Here is a 17781-nt window from a genome sequence, read left to right as displayed (position 1 = left end):
GATCAATTGGGGTCAGCCCATATGAGTTAGTCTATGGATTAGAAGCCAAATTCCCTTCAGCACTAGGCATCCCGGTTATGAAACTGCTTCAAGAAAGTCAAGCTGAACCAAATGATATGCAGAGAAGGATAAATCAAACAATATGTTTGCAGCAAACTAGAGACCAAGTTTTCAGCAGAGTTCAAATTTTACAAGAAAAGCTTAAGAAAGCTTTTGACAGAAGAACTAAGGCAGAAGATTTCAGCATTGGAGACAAAGTCCTCAAGTGGGATTCAACAAGAGAAGATAAAGGAAAACATGGAAAATTTGACTCCCTTTGGAGAGGACCATTTGCTGTCCAAGCAGTACAAGGAAACAATACTTATTTCCTTAAAAGTCTTAAAGAAACTGATTTGGACGAAGGTCCTGTGAATGGCAGGATGCTGAAGCACTATTTTGACTACTACCCATAAGTGCAGCCTGAGGTTCCCTTGTACATGTTCAGGTGTATATATTACTTTCTGTTAAAATGTAAAAATGCAGTTTCTCGAGTTTTTTAAGTTATCAGCAAAAGGAAAATAAGTTTAAAATTTTACCAAGAGGGTAAGAGCACAAGTTTTGGTTTTCAAAGAGAGAATTTTCAAAATTTTGGTAACAACAGATCAAAGGCCAAGGCATTCTGACCTGCTGTTCTTGGCTTTTCAAATGAAAAACCATCCCCATGTGGAGCCACTGTTAGCTACCTATATCAATAGGTTTCATATTTCATGATTGGCAAAGAAAGGTCCAAATATGCTCTGCTTTGGTGATGCAAAGATCCCATATTTCCAAGAGAAGACAATGTGTGTATATAGCTTGATGTTGTCCCAATTTTGATGGATGGTCCAACAGCCTAATCTGGATCATGCCATGTTTCAATTTTCTGTTGTAGAATAGAGAAAGAAGTCTGTCCAAACTGTTTAATCTTGGCAGACAAAGTAGCTAGGTAGCTAGGTTCCCAACTGCTTAATCTAGAACCTTGGAAGCAATAAGGGTAGCCTTAGATAGAGGATCAAAAGGGAAAAATCCAAAGAAAAGAAAAGGCAAATAAGGGTCTGCAAGTCTAAGTGCACCCTCCATGAAGAAACAAAAAATGCTAGGCAAATAGATGGGTAGGCAGTTGGGGTTGCAGAAGTGTCATTCCTTTCTAGTTGAGTGTTTGATAAACTGTGTACAAAGGAATAACAGTGGATTGAGAAGGTCCTCTTCTCCATTATGATGCAGCAAAGCAAGGGAGCATGTCTAACTTCCCAGTTTCCCCTTTCACTCTCATTACTAACATCCCCTCATCAGTTGAGATTCATGGAAGAGTTTGAGGTTTCATGGTGGTTCTTATTCCTTTATAAGCCACATTTCTTGTCTAAAATTCTTTTCATTTTGATCTACTCCCTAAGCTAAGTTATCTTCACATAAACTTAGTGATTTCATCCCTCATTCACTTCTTCCATCCATATTAACCCCTAACTTCTATTATCTAAGTCCCTTATGTTTCCCTTCCCCCTACTATTATAACACCATGGTGTATAAATCCCCAGCATTGTATAAATATCCTCCCTTTAGCACTATAGCTAAATAAGTTTGTTAAGGGAGACATTAGTCCACCAGGGACTATGGTCAACCCTGTCATGGGATTGCTCTGACCTCTGGTTGGAGTAATAACCTCCTCCTGAGTCCTACCTTCCCTCTGTTCAATAATTCCACAAAAACCCCTTCCCTCTGCTTAAAACCCACTTATTAACCCTTCTTCCCCCCTCAGATTAACCATTGCCCTGAAAAAACCCACAAAAAAACCCTAAACCTAAAGTTTTCCGCCCAGAATATTAATTCGAATATTTTAATATGCCGGCGGGACCCCCCCCAACTTGCACGATCCGTCGGAGGGCCCGCCAGCCGTCGATCGACTGCCACCCACGATCCAACGGTGGGTGGGTATTTTCAGTTTCGGATCTGCCGAACTTTAGCGTCCGGGGAACGGTGGTTTTCCGCCCGTACATGGGACGCTTGGCAGGCGGCGGGGTTGTTCGGAGCCCCCCTCCTCGATACCGCCTTTGCCCAAAGGTGGTGCGGGGAAACCGCTTACCACCTTCCCCGTTACCACCTCTCCCTTACGTCACCTACACGTCACCGTGACGACAGACCATCTCCCGCCCCCGCGCCGCGTGGCCTCCCACGTAGCCCTGCCACCGTATCCGCCTGCCACCGTGTCCTGTCACGCTGGCCTTCACCTCAGCAGCCACATCACCCTCCGTACCCGGGCCCGCCATGACGTCATCTGCGGAAAGGCGCCAATTACTCAATTTTTCCGAATTTGTCGTTAAAAGTCACGGTTTGGGCCGTTTTATGTCATTTTCGAGCGAAGAAGACATAGCCGTTGCTGCTGGTACACTGCCAAAACGCCTCCGGACCTCCAAATTCAAATTTGCAACCGTACCAACTCATCAACTCAGCTACCTTGTGCCTCCACAGTTCGGCCCGCAGGCCTTTCAAGCATTTTATCTAGGTATTCACCATAATTCTCCCATATCACCCATGCATACCATTTCTCTGCAAATTCACCATTAAAACACCTGTCAAATTCCACAATTAAGCATTGTCTGCTACTTGAATGAGAGTTAAAGTAACCTGCATTGCCCCAGCACTATAATTCGACATTAAAACAGTCAGTTCGTGGACCAAAAGTGTAAATTTGTCCTCGAAGTGCCCGGCATTGTTCCCTTTTGCCGGGTGTAGACCAGCAACATCTTTTTCACCAAAGTAAATCTCACCTACCCTCTGCAATTTACCCTGAGCAATTCACAATCCCTGTGAATTTACTAAAAAACTGCAGAAACAAGCCTGCCTTTTCAACTGTGAAGAAGATTTCAAGTATTGTCTCCAGTGAGCCTATCACTTAAGCTCTGAGCAACCTTGCAAACCAGTGCACCACCTTGTTCAAGATCAGATTGTACAATGGCTGCCCTTGCACCCTCAGCCCTCAGTTTGGCTCCACTAAATCCACCAAACAAAGACCTGGAGTCCTTGCCTCTTACTGATAGGGACTATCTCATTGAAGACTTTGTGGGTAACAGGGACTTCTTGCAGACCTACAGGCAGTTAAGAGAGGACTATTTAAATGGCAAGGACACATATGGGATATGGGAATCAAATCTGCCATACTACTGTCTCCCCTCTGTCAATGTTTTTCCTGAGGTCATTCGCCTTTGTGCTGAAAACTATGATGTGCAGCAAAGAGCCATTAAGTCTCCATCTGGGAGCATCCTCTTTCACATCAATCCTGAAACCATCAACAAGATGCTCCACTTTGATCAAACTGAGCTGCTGTTCCCATTTTCCATGAATTATCTGCTGGACACTGGTGCCAAGATGACTAGTGAGGAGATTCAGAAGGTCACCAGGACATTTATGAGACCTGAATGCCAGCCTGCAGGGCCACCTCCCTACTTGGATGTCTTTTTCACTGAGGTAGGCAGACTGTTGCTAGACATGATTGCTTATGTGTTGGGGTATAGAACCAGTGAGCATGTGGATCAAACCATGCTGGTATTGCTGGCTGTTTACAGCCCAGGCCAACCCCCTGCCCGCAAATATAACTTTGCCAAGTTCATAGCTAACAAGATTCATGATCAGCTGAGCAAAGTGGACAGGCAGGGTGTCTTCAAGTACTCGGCCTATATTTACCATCTTTTCATGTACTATCGGTCCGAAGTCTTTCCTTGCTACATCAAGAAGCTGGATTATAGAGGGGAAAGAAGATCTGTGATCTTCTGGACATCTGTCTATCACAAAGTCCCAAATTCACCCTATTCCTATTGTGAATTTATTGACCAATTTGTATACCCTGTCTCTTGCCTATTAATGAGGTCCCCTCCTCCCAGAATATCAACTGAGATACAGAAAGCCCTGCAGCTTTCCAAGAAGTATAAAATAGGTGATTGGTACCTATATGAGGATCACACAGTCATTAGAGTCTATGGCTGTGAGCTCTGTCCAGACAGACTCCCAAAGTATGTGCCTATGAGGATATTTTCCTTGGAATATTATAGGCAGCTGATTCAGTCTGACTTCACCCACTTCCACAGCTCCAGAAAGAAAGCCCATCTCAGGTTCAAACATCACTTGGGCCCCTTCATCATGAACAATAAAGAAGGATGGGAAGATGCTGACCTCATCCTCAAAGACAAATACAAGTTGTCATATAGTTTTCGGTGGGTTCCTTATGACCCTGAAGGCTTCATCACTGCTAGAAGAGTCAAGTACAGGCTTCTAGGTTATAGGCATTGTCAATACCCACACATTGAAAGATATGCCAACCAGCAAGAATGGCAGCAGGGTACTCTAATTGAAAAACTAACTGAAGAAGAGACAATGCTAAAGAATGTAAAGGAGCTTGAAAAAACTATTGACCTAGAATCTGTGCAGCAGGTACCCTTCAAACAACCTCACTCAGCAGGAGAAGGGACCTCGGCCACAAGGACTGCACCAGCCACACAGGCACCCTCCACAGCAGCACTAGCTACAGATAAAGGGAAAGGCATAATGGGTGCTGATGAAGAAACAGTGAAAGAAAAGCCTGCCCCTTCAGGTGAGCAGCAACCAGGGCAGCAACAAGAACAACAGCAAGGGCAAACTGTCCTTCCACAGACTGAGCTACCAGCAGCTCCAGCAATGCAAATTCCACCCCCACAAACTGAGCCATTGACTGCCCCAATTTTGCAGACCCCAGCACATGAGGAAAGGGGTACAAAAAGAGATAGAGAAGAGTCCACTCCTCTTAGTGGATCCTCCCAGCAGCCAGAAGCCAAAAGGCAAAGGGAAGACTCCCCAGAGGTAGAAGACATCACTGAAGATGTCTTGGACAGTGCAAGAAAAGACAGGGAGGGCAGTCAGCATACAGGTACAAGCTCCTTTCAGCAGGATCAAGGTTTACAACTTGGCTTGGAGGTGTCCTCCTCTTCCTAGCAGAGCAAGAAGCCCAAGAGCACTAAGGCTTCTTTCAAACAAATAAAGGCTCAGAATGATCTGCTGAGGATAGAGGTCTACAAACAATTTCTAGATGCAACACTAGCCCAGCAATAAAGGCTAATGTCAGTATATGACATTCAAGAGGAGAAAATGCTCCTCAGCCATTTCAAGCCTAAAGTGCCCCATCCAAAATCAGCTGCAGATTTTGTGAAGACAAGGGTGGAGGTCCTAGCCAGAGACATACATCCCATGGACCAGATTGAACTCCACAAACAGACTGGAGAAATGGTCTATGCAACCTTGGTGGAGAAGGCAACCATGGCCCATGAACTGAAAGAGTCACTCAAAAATACCAACACTCAGTTGGATTTTGAGAGAATGTCCTCCCTAGCCAAAGATAACAGAATAAAGTCACTTGAGGACATTATTGTTGACCTGGGGCATGATCCTAGTGATCCAAAGGCTGTAAGGGCCCTTATGAAGAAAAAGGAGGATGACCTCAATGCATTAAAGAAGAGGTTAAAGCTGCTGCCTACAGAGCATCCTCAGACAGCAGAGCTACAGAAAGAAAAGCAGATCGATGACCAGCTGAGCCTCATAATGCAGCTAAACCAGAGGGTCCTTGACTTGGAGAAAGAGCTTGAGGGGACATTACAAGATAAACAAGGGGAATCCACAGCCCAAGCTCCTCCAACAACTTCAACAATAGCAGAGGCAGCAGTGCCTCCCACAACAGAAGCAGCAGGAACAACAACAGCTCTAGGTGCCAGCACAAGTGTAGAAGAATTGACCAAGGCCATCAAGGCAATGGAGCTCCAGGCAAATGAAATAAAGAAGGCCAAGGAGAAGTTGGCAGAACTGGATGCCAAGTATGACAAGTCCAAAGTGACTGTAGCAGAGCAGGGCAGAGAAATAAAGGCCCTAAAAGAAAAGATAAAGGCCTTAGAGAAAGAGCTGAATCTAGAGACTGCCATGGCCGACATAAAGAGGATTCTATGGGCCAAAATTGGCCAATCCATCACTCAACAATGGAGGTCAATAAAAACAATACATGAGCAGATGGACTTGATGTTTCAAGCACAAGCAGAAATCCATAAGGCCAAAACATTACTGGGAGACAGGCCTGAACAGGCCAACAGAATGATAGACTTCCTAAACAGGCAAGAAAGGGAGGAATTGGTAGCTATAGGCATTCCCAGCAGAACAGAAGCTGTCCTCACTGCCAAGAAGGTACTAACTCTCAGGAACTATGTACAAACTATGGAGAGGAAGTGCTATGGGATACAAACAGATGTGGAGGAATATAAAGTCAAGATGGCAGTGCTGCAAACAAAAGGCCTGCCCAGCCTCTTGAGCGGTGCAGGAAGATTGATCTCCCGAGATCAATTTGCCAACAGAATGGCAACCTATATTGAAAATCAGATTACTGCATCTGGCAGTTCATCTGAGCAAACAGGGCCTCCCACAGGACAGAGCTTATATGACAAACTTGAAGGCCTGTTCTTCATTGAGAATGAGGTGAATCATCTTTTTGAAACCCCTCCCAAATTTTATAGATATACAGAGGCCGAGGAAACCTTGATAAAGATGCGCAGACATCAAATGCCTAAGGAGGATTGGTGGCAAGCAATGCTTCAAATTCTGCCACGGTAGCCTCAGTTGTTCGGCCACTGCCAGCTCCAGGTCACTAGAAGACAAACAGCAGAAAAGGGTTAGCATTTAAAGCAGCTGAAAAATGACTCATCACATAGACAACGACAGCTAGCCCAAAGGATAAGAAAAAACGCAAGTTTTGGACAGCGCATCTCCAGCCGACTCTAACAGCCATAAAGTCCAATATCTTCTGACCATTTTTGACAGCTGAGGAACTCAAGAGTTATTGCAGCATTCACTCCCTCAGCTACTACACTCCAGAAGTTGGCTTATCATAAATAAGACATTTACTCATTCTCTGATATTTTACATGTAAATTTTGTATATATACTCCCCTTAGTAACGCATAAGGGGTTGGTAATTTTCACTCTGAGGCAAATGTATTGTACACTTTCAGAATTATCTAATACAAAGGGCTGGATTAGCTCAGTGATTTCCTGAAATATTTGATGTCTGGATGAAGCTACATGTGCTGATGCAGAATTCCTGTGATGTCTGATGAAATAACAAGTTTTTCTCAATCTCTGTTCTTGTTTTCTTATGTTTACCAAATCATACTCATGTTGCACTAAACTAGCAGTAAAGAAAAAGAATAGTGCAGGATTTGTTTTATTACACCTTGTACTCAATTTTTACTGCTGTAAATGTTTGTCTTCAGAATTAACTATGGACATGAATTCTTAATTGCTCATGTGTCTATTAATTCTATATGTATGAATGTTACCTAGAAATTCTTCATTGCTTCTAGGATAATATTCTCACTGTCTTTCTTTAGCAGTTCACTGCAAGATTCTTAATTGCCTTGCATAAACTGGATACACCCCACTCAATCACTATTATGAACGTTGTTCCTCAGACACTAATCTGGCTCTGCAGCATCACTACAGTATCACACAGCACCTCAAAACAACTAAAGGACCACTGACTCCATTGCCCAATGACATATAACATTCTAGTGAGAGCATACATATCTTGACTGAAACATTCTCCAACCAAATACAAAAACAAAAGTTTGAACATCATAGCTAGCCTAAAATACTATCAGAACAGAGACAAATTATAAAGAGAGAGCCCTCTCTGATTACAGTTTGGCTAGAAGCTGTAATCCAAAGATTGGTTAGTGGTTACCCCGGCCGTATTCCCTTGGGAGTCATAGGGAACAACCTGGGTGTTAACATGTGCCAATAAGATCATTCGATTGGTGATTGAGTTTGACATTCATTTCTATAAGGTATTCTCAGAAGAGATCAACTTCCAAGCCTTAAAATAAGTTTAGATACTGGTATGTCAAGATACAACACTCACATTTGTAATCACATACCTCAGAGGATTTGAATGTTGGCTAAATTCCTATACCAAGAAAGCCATTAATATCTACAATAGTTTTGGAGATTTCATGTGGCAGATTGTGACCCAATTATATGCATATGACCATGTGTAATTATCATCTTGGGGTACTTTCCTATTTCCAAGTTTTATAACAAATGAAATGAATAAGTATTTCTAGGTTGAAGTTTTCGAGGAGGATTTTCTAAATGCCCTACCCTCTATGAAAAAGGGAAGAACTTGTGGTCCTAATGGCCTGTCAGTAGAGGTCATTTTGGATTTTATTATATTCTCGAGGAGGATCTATTGAAAATAGTTATGAAGTCCCAAAGATTTGATAAAATGTTTGGTACTCATTAAATAAAATGAACCAAAACCTGTAAAAAAATACTACAACTTTAAAATTTAAAATTCCGCTAATCAGATACTTAAATTAATTTAAACTAATACTTATCCCTACCCAATTTTAAATAAAATGAACCAAAACCTGTAAAAGAATACTACAACTTTAAAATTCTGCTAATAAAAATGGAATTCGACTTCAACATAATTCCAACTTGGCTATTCTATCATGAAGACTTCCTTAAATAGATTTAAGATCAAATTTTTTATTGTTTTTTGTCCCATCTTGTGGAAGAGTCATTGCAACATAGACTACTCTTATTTAAACAACTTCATTTTCGCCCTCAATATTTTTGTAAGGTTTAAGTAAATTTGTTTATTGTTATTAAACGTTCGTTCTTTCTTTCTTTCTTTTTGTTATAAAGACACTTTGTATCATTAAAGGAGTATCAAGTTGAAGAAATAGAGAACAAGATTTATGCACATGAAATTAAATGCCATGGAATTGAAAATAAAGGTGTCACTTATTTTTTCTACACAGAAAAGGTTGTAAATGCCACTAACTAAATTGTTGTCAATAACCATAATTTCAGAAAAGAGAAACCTACGAATAATAAAAAGTACGGTTTCATTTGCATACTCTTTCTTTGAGATACCATAGATTTTGAGGCTCGCTCAATGTAAATGCTTATATGAATTTATTATATTTATTTGTAAATGTGTAATCATTATAGTATATAGCGACGTCATCACGAAAACAAAATATTATATTTAAAAATTAAAATTAATAAATAGATAAAATAACAGATCACGTTGATGTAGAGTGGGGAGCTTCGCACCATGAAAACCATTTATATGTAGAGTATGTAGTTTCCCACTTCACATAATGAAAGCCATCTCTAAATGCGGATGTAACACCCTAGGCTCCATGAACGATTTACTGTGGTTATTAAACTCAGTTTTATGATTTACTGCATTTATTTTACATTGTGACAATGACTGAGGCTGGAAAGCCAGATAACAAGTTGTTAACTAATTATGATTAATTAGGAATTTAGACATGTTAATAAAATATAACCGTTTTCCTTAATTAAAAGAAACAATTAACAAAGAAACAGTTACACCCCTGTCCTGGAAAGGGAAATGTAGAGGGGAAAAGAAAGGAAAAAGGGGGCTATCCTAGAGCTAGGAGGGAAAGACCAGTGGGAAGTTGCTCATTTACATTCAACTAAGTGCAGAACTTGAGGCTGGACCATGGACTCTTGAGGCCCAAAGCACCGACTGTAACTGGATATAATCCAGGTGTGAAATAGAGAAAGTGCTCGGGCAGAGCCTGGACGTAATCGACAAGCTCGAGGCTAGGAGGAGAGACTTTCCAGATGAAGCTGGGTTTATACATTTACAAGTTTAATACAAATAAGTATCCTAGGCTTTAACTAAAGGATGATATTACTTTATAGAGGTTATTTGTTTCCAGGAATAGGATTAAACAGTAATATCCAGTGATAAGTATGCATTAGCAAACAGTAATATCCAGTGATAAATATGCATTAGCAATCAGTAATGTCAAACAATCAACATTTCTTTTCATAGAATGTTATATATGCGGCAAAGTATAAATATCAAACAGACAACAAGTCCCTTTTTACTAGACTCTGGACAAAGCAAAACACACACACACACACATATATATTCTGTCATACATAAAATACTGACCGAAATCCAGAACCATGCTAGAACCTTTCCGTTTCCTTTTCGGCTTATCTACCCTCTGCAAGCTAGAGTCGGGTGAAAGAGGTTGTTTGGCATAAATAAATCAAATCCTTACATCCCGACAGAAAGTATAATAAAACCCTAAGGCGAATTCTTATTTCGACCAAGGGCAAGCACCACTTCATGGAATTACTGTAATAGTAAAAATTGCACCATTGCAAGAAAGGAGTAACACGATTTCCAGAGGGAATAGCCCCTTAGCAGAGGTATGACAACAAATCGAAAATAGTTAAAAGAATTTCAAGTTAAATATATACATCATAACAACATTACGAGATCTTAAACAATTCTTCCAACAACAAAATATCGGGAGCAGACCCTTCATAAATATATGCTACTGTGCAAAGAAACTATAACTTTCACCGAAATAAACCCATTTATATAACTTAACAAGCTTCAGAATTTAAGTAGCAGAGTTTTCTTCTCAAAAAACCAAATTAAGGCCGAGAGGTTTCTTCTCTGTCTCTTCAAAAGATTTAAGGACTTAAAAAGGAGTAATTACATTTAATACCGTCAATTTAGCCACTGATTTACAAAAACCGGTGACCTAGAAAAACTTAAATTACAGTTCATTACAAAATTCTGGAGTGCGGCATCTCTAAAACAATCCTTCAAATATTTATGTGCACTGTAAATTTAAGCTAGGTGTATCACCAGAACAAATGAGTAACATAAACCGCAACGGGTCAAACATAAGAATCCGGGATGATGGGTTTCCAACCTGTATCAGTTTGTAATGTTGTGAGTGCGCATAATCACCGAAAACCCAAAAGATTAACCATAAAAGTATCCTGACTGTATAGTAGCATACCTGCAAAACCCATTTGAAAACATTATTAGACGAATGCGAAAACCTGTATCATATCTAAAACATAACCATTAATTCATGGACAGAGCCACCCCTTACCTGAGTTCGACAGACTGCAACCGGGGCCATCCAACTGCATTTCATAAATCCCTTCCAAGGTTAGAAGAATGCATGGAAAAAGAATAGAAAGAACTGTAAGAGATTTTCACCGATAGGAACTTACCCTTTTCATGCCAATGACAGAAATCGCCACTCCTCGCAGCATCTGAAGGGCTGAATGCCAAACCTGGCCAGCAAGAGGATGTATTAACCCTATGCGTCTGAATAACTCCCAAGTAAATACAGAGAATGACCCGGAATAAAGAACTGATACAACAAAGAGTAAAGGTTCGGGATTACCTCCCCGCGGAGGACGAACAGACGGAGCCATGGAGCATGGAGGCCAAGACGAAGAACCAACGGAGAAACCAGGAGCCAAAATGTTGCAGAGAAGTCAAAACCCTCAACCCAGGTTTGCAAATGAGCTGCGTTTCAGTGGGAAGCAGTGTATTGGGTAGTTGGACAAGCCTGAAGCCCTCTTCACCGTTAGATAGCCCAGACTTGATCAATGGACGAGATCCATACCACATGTCGCAGCCAGAGTGAAATGATGGACAATTGCCAGCCACATAGTCGCCTGAGATCAAGCCGCGTGGAGCCATGTACAACCAACATTTAATTCTAAGTCGGGTGATAATCTGATTGCCTCGTGGAAGGCCATGCGAGCCCTTACGGTATGGAGAGCCAATTGTGGGCAGTATTGCAGAATTAAATTAACAATACGTGCCTTGGAATCCTGCCCACCTCTGTGGCATACATATGGTTTAATAAATAATTGTGGTTTGAGTTAATACGTAGATAGATGGGTAATAATAATTTTTTTTGTAGTTAAGATGTTGTTACAAATGGTATCAGAGCCTCAGGTTCGTACACTGAGACTCTTGGGGAAATTATATATATATATATATATATATATATATATATATATATATATATATATATATATATATATGTAAACAATGAATCTGATTTATGTAATTTAACTAAGTGAATATGTATGTGAACACAGAGATCGCCTCCACACAAAAATGGGAAAAATGCAGAGGAGCCCAGGACCACCCAATTCGCCTGGAACAAACTATGTGAATTCTAATCCTGATATTTGGATTCAGCTGGGCGAGGAGTCTCGTCAAGCTAACGCAGTCTTACTTGAAACTGTGCAACAGCTCCATGCAAAGATGACCATTTTAAGAACAGACAACGAGTGACTCCGACTAGAACGGGAGAAAATCCTAAGAAGTTTGTCCAATCGACAAAGCCAACAACATCCAAACCCCAGTGCTGAAGATAGGGAGAAGATCCCAACAGCTCAACACGGAGAGGAAAATGCAGAGTCAGCCGAAAAACATGGGGAAGATGAAGAAGGGCACTTGGACAATGTCTCCGACTAGCGCAAGACAAAGAGACAGAAATTTGAATTACAAGGAGAATTTAAAAAGATTAAACCATCACTTTTTAAGGAGAAACCAAGGAGGCAGTAGAAGCCTGGCTCATTGATATGAGAAAATATTTTCAGATTTACGAATACATAGATAAACTGAAAGCTCGATTGGAAGTTTATCAGTTAAGAGGTAAGGCTACTCTTTGGTGGGAAGAGATTAAATCAGTGAGAAAAATTGATGAGGAACAGGTTACATGGAATGAATTCCAAAAGCATTTTAAAGACAAGTATTTAACTGAACATTACTATGACGAAAAAGCCAAGGAATTCCACGAGTTAAGATTGGGAACCTTAACCATGGACGAATATGTGGCCCGATTTACTTCCCTACTGCACTATGTGTCTTATATGCAAGAAGAAAAGGCTAAGATTCAATGTTTTATCAACAACTTACCCAATTTTATGAAGGAGAAGCTTGAATTTGACTACCCCAAGACGATGGATGATGCTGTGCAGAAAGCCCGCATCTGTTATCAACATATGAAACAGAAAAATGAAGGAGCTAAAGGAGGGTTGAACAAGAAAGGAAGAAGTCTAATTTCAAACAAACATCCAAAATTTTCTAACAGCAGAAATCTACAGCAAAAGCCTCTCAGTAAATTCCCAGCAAGAAATAAACCCAAGGCTGCTTATTCAGAACATAGATAGTCAGAAGGGACTAATAAATTTAGTAATGATCTACAGTCAAAACCACCACTGCAACGCTGGGGATGTGGAGAACCACACTACTACAAAAATTGTCCGCATAAGGAAAGAACAAAACAACTGGAAAACATGCAGGAAGCATCCACTGTCGGAGAAGTGGCGAGGAGCATGCCCAGAATTAATGCTTCCCTGGATGATCACCAAGCAGAATATCAACCCACCATGATTGAATGTGAAGGTATGATCACTAAGCAACCTGTTTCGGTTTTGTTTGATCCCGGTGCTAGCTTAAGTTATGTTAGTCCTAAAGTGGTAGAAAATTGTCAATTGCAGCGCTGTAAATTCCCAAAACCATGGCTAGTTCAATTAGCCACTGGGGCAAAAAGAAAGGTAGTTGCCAAAACAAAACAATGTCCCATAGTAATTTCGGGACAACCCATTTGTGTGAACCTTAACCTTGTTCCTTTGGGTTCATACGAAATTTTAATCAGAATGGATTAGTTGGAGAAATGTTGGTCCTTAGTTGATTGCAAACAAAAAACTATTAGTTTTATTTCAGAATCAAGACAAAAAAAGGAACTTCAAGGAATCAAGACCAATACCAAGATGCACCTTATCACTGCTAGCCAGTTAGGAAAATGTATTAGGAAGGGCTATCAAATATATGTTGTTCAAGTGGGATTTACCAACACCAAGAATAAAATGACCTCCTTGGATAATATTCTTGTCATTCAGGAATTTGTCGATGTAGTTCTTGAATCCATCTATGGACTACCACCCAAGTGAGATATTGACTTCACCATTGAACTGATTCCGGGTGCATCCCTGGTATCCAAGGCCCCTTACTGCATAAGCATACCTGAGTTGACAGAACTCAAGATGCATCTTCAAGAGCTTTTGGATAAAAAGTACATTCGCCCCAGTGTGTCCCCTTGGGGAGCCCCCATACTATTTGTACAGAAGAAAGATGGAATGTTGAGACGGTGTATCGATTATCGTTAGTTAAATAAGTTGACCATCAAAAATAAGTATCCCTTGCCATGTACTGATGATTTATTCGATCAAGTGCAGGGAGCCAAAGTATTTTCAAAAATCGATTTAAGATCTGGTTTAAGTATCCAGTTTGTTGCTTCTTGCAGCATATCTCACAAATTTGTCTAAAGATGACTTGGCCATTGTGTATTTCTACATGAACATTTAACTCTCGACTAAGACAAGATTTTGAATTTTTTTGCTAGAGATATGACAAAGGAATTATGCTTTCTTGTGTAAGGATTCATTGAAATAATTTCTTTTTAATATAAAATATAAACTTTGGAAATTTCAAATTATCTTTTTAGCTATGTTGCATGTGTGCCTTTTTGGTTAGTTGATACACCATACATGTAATTACCAAACAATAAAACATCAAAACAGTCAATCTCACTGGGCCATTCATTGGTTTAAATCTTTTCAGTTCTAGTTTAACGTTCAAGAGGAAGAAAATTAATGAATGTAAAACATTGTTTTGCTGCTTCTTGCGGCATATCTCACAAATTTGTCTAAAGTTAACTTGGCCATTGTGTATTTCTACATGAACATTTCATTGTCGACTAAGATGCCTCTGCACTTTATTATCTCATCTCAAATTTACCTTCTTGAGCTTTTTTCATGATGCAGAAACAAACCAACAGGCAATTGATTATGTTCTGTTCTTTCATTCCGCTAAGCTTGAAAGTTTTGAACTTTCACTTTCCATGGGTGATCTTGATAGAGGGAAAATTGGTAAATGTTTGCAGAGATGGGTTCAATCAGCATCTTTAAAAAGAGTGAAACAAATTGCTCTTGAAATTGGCATGTTATTGGATGTTCCAACTTCTCTATTTTCTTGCGAATGCCTCACATTATTGAAGTTCCAGTTATTTTTCTTTACACGGCTACCCTCTTACTTCAGGGGTTTCAGATGTCGTGTAACCTGTTTCTCTATCATTGATTGACACAAATGATGATATACTTGAGCATTTTGTGGCAAATTGTCATCTTCTTGAAAACTTGACAATTCAAGACTGTACGATTGAAAACTTGAAAATTTTTGCAGTCAATCTTAAGTCTCTAAATATTATTGAATTTGAGGATAAAACGTGGGTGAGAGTGAACTGCCCAAAGCTAGTGAATTTTACAGTGCACGATTGTCCCATGATGTCAATGTTGGAGCTTAAGTCTTGTGGGTCTTTGCATTTGTCCACCACAAAACTTAATTTACTTAAAGGCCTTTCTACTACAAACTCGTTGAAGAAAGTTTCTTTTTGTGGGTTCACTGGACAAGTGGATTTTCTTGAAGTTCTTGAAAGTTTTGTCTCCCTTGAAGAACTCTCAATAGAATGTGAACGGTTTAAGGTTAGTAATTGTTTAGCTTTTAGCATCCATTTTAGAGTGTTTAAACACCATAATTATCTATATATATATATATATATATATATATATATATATATATATATATATATATATAATTATTTAGTGAATATCTATATATATATATATATATATATATATATCTATATATATATATATATATTTTGAATTATTTCTAATCAAAATGTAATTAAATATTATTAAATAAATTGATTATGATATACTATTTTGTTTTTATAAATTTAAGATGTATAATATGTTAAAAAAATTATTGCAAATTGCAAACTTCAACAACATAGTCTTTATAAGTCGTTATAAACTTCTATTACTTTAAAAGTTGCAAACTTTAGCAACATCATCATTATACATTTTTCCTTGTAAATTTCTAGTAATTTAAAAAGTTGCAAACTTTAACAATACCATCTTTATACATTTTTCCTTACTTTAAAAATTGAAACTTTCACAACACAATCATTAAACATTTTTCCTTGTTAATTTTTATTAGTTTAAAAGTGACCAACTTTGACAACACAATTATTATAATTTTTGTTGTGACTTTAAAAGTTGCAAATTTCAGTGACATTCATTATAATTTTTAGTTACTTTAAAAGTTGTGAAAATCAAGGACACTCTCATTATATAACTATGCCATAATCATTATAACTACATTGTAATGCTTTCCCCTCGTCCAGTTGTTTTTCCTTTCCTGTCACTCTGCTTTGTCAGAGAATTACATTATCTTGCTCTTTAACTTGTCGATATACGCTATTTTATTTTGGAAAGTGTGATGTTAAGATTAATATGCTATTTGTTGTTTTTTTAGAGTTTTTAGCAGGGTTGGAATTTCAAAACAGACTTACCCGTCAAATTTGACAATTTCACGGGCAAATCACCTCGTCACAAACAATTTACCCATCAAATTCCATCCCTGATCCCCAGTGATCACTAAAGAATTTGAATAATATTTACCATTCTCAAGTGGCATAGATCAATGGTTTTGTATATGTTTTTTAATGATCACTGGAAAATTTTAGAGTTAAAAATTCTAGCTTTAAAACTATCGAAATTTGATATTTATATATAATACACTTTAATATTTTAGAGTTTCTTTTTGAATATGTTTATCTTTAATCTTGACTTTTAATACCATCTAAATTTTATGTAATGTGTATAAACCTATTATTTTTTCAAATTCAAAATCTCTTCAATGCAAATAATGTAATTCATTTTTTTGATGTTGCAATACACATGAAAAATACAAAATGCAATGTTTATAGTATAAATATATTATCTTTTCAAATTCAAAGTGCCTTCAACACATAGAATGTAATTCATTTTTTCATGCTGTAATACACATAAAAAATACAAATGCATAGACAAATGTTACAATTAGTTCCATTGGAAAACTCTGGCGAGCCAATAATTTGAGGCCACAAAAATCTAGATTATTACATCTCCACTCTCCATGCTCCCTTTGCTCCCCTTTCCTACTAGAAAAAGGTCCACATTCGACTGAGGAAATCGAGTGCATTCATTTCTTTCCATAGAATCCATGTTAGGAAGCCTGATAAAATATGTCAAGCCACTGTTAGGAAGTGCGTTGTTATATGGGAGGTTGTTCCATTTCTCAAGAGAAGTGGTGATTGAATGAAAAATTAGATCTGGGTTTTGGAAAATAATGGCAGTCTAGTCCCAGAGTTTTGAAGAAAATAGGCATGTTATGAAAATATGATTGATGTCCTTTTCTTGTGATTTACATAGCATATGAATTGAGGGGCCATTGAATCCTGTTCTTTGAATTTTGTCCCAAGTGAGCATTCGACCTTTCAATAATAGCCTGTTGTAGCTATTACAACACCCTCCAAAATCTTTCCCTATAGTCAATTTCAAAGCCTTCCTTGATCTTGTTGGTCGTTGTCCCAAACTTTGAAACTCATTTCATTTATGTTCTTAGAGTCTTGTGTTCCCCTTTGCAAGATGGACAAAGTATCAACTTTTAGCATGGTGGATGTCGTATCTTGTGTATAAGCTCATTCTGGTGGTTCTAAGAGGTCATCTTTGTGCAAATGAGTTGTTCTAACATTGTAAGTACCCATCGCACTCATTTCCAAAGTTTTGAGGACTGTCACACACATGTCATCACGGTCACCACAAAGTACATCATTGATGTCACACTTGTCATATAGTTGTCTCACGGAGGAAAATGTTGTCCATGTGTTTGGATGATCTATGTTGTTGTGTTGTCAAATATTGTAAGTGTGTGATCACACTCAAAGTTCATCACCGTTCACACCAATCTCATTGATTCCACACTTAGCCATTT

The sequence above is a fragment of the Pinus tabuliformis genome, chromosome 7, assembly GCF_031772625.1.
Source record: "Pinus tabuliformis cultivar Carrire ecotype Pingquan chromosome 7, CPIR1, whole genome shotgun sequence".
In the NCBI taxonomy this organism is placed as follows: domain Eukaryota; kingdom Viridiplantae; phylum Streptophyta; class Pinopsida; order Pinales; family Pinaceae; genus Pinus; species Pinus tabuliformis.
Note: the sequence above shows the minus strand (reverse complement) of the source record.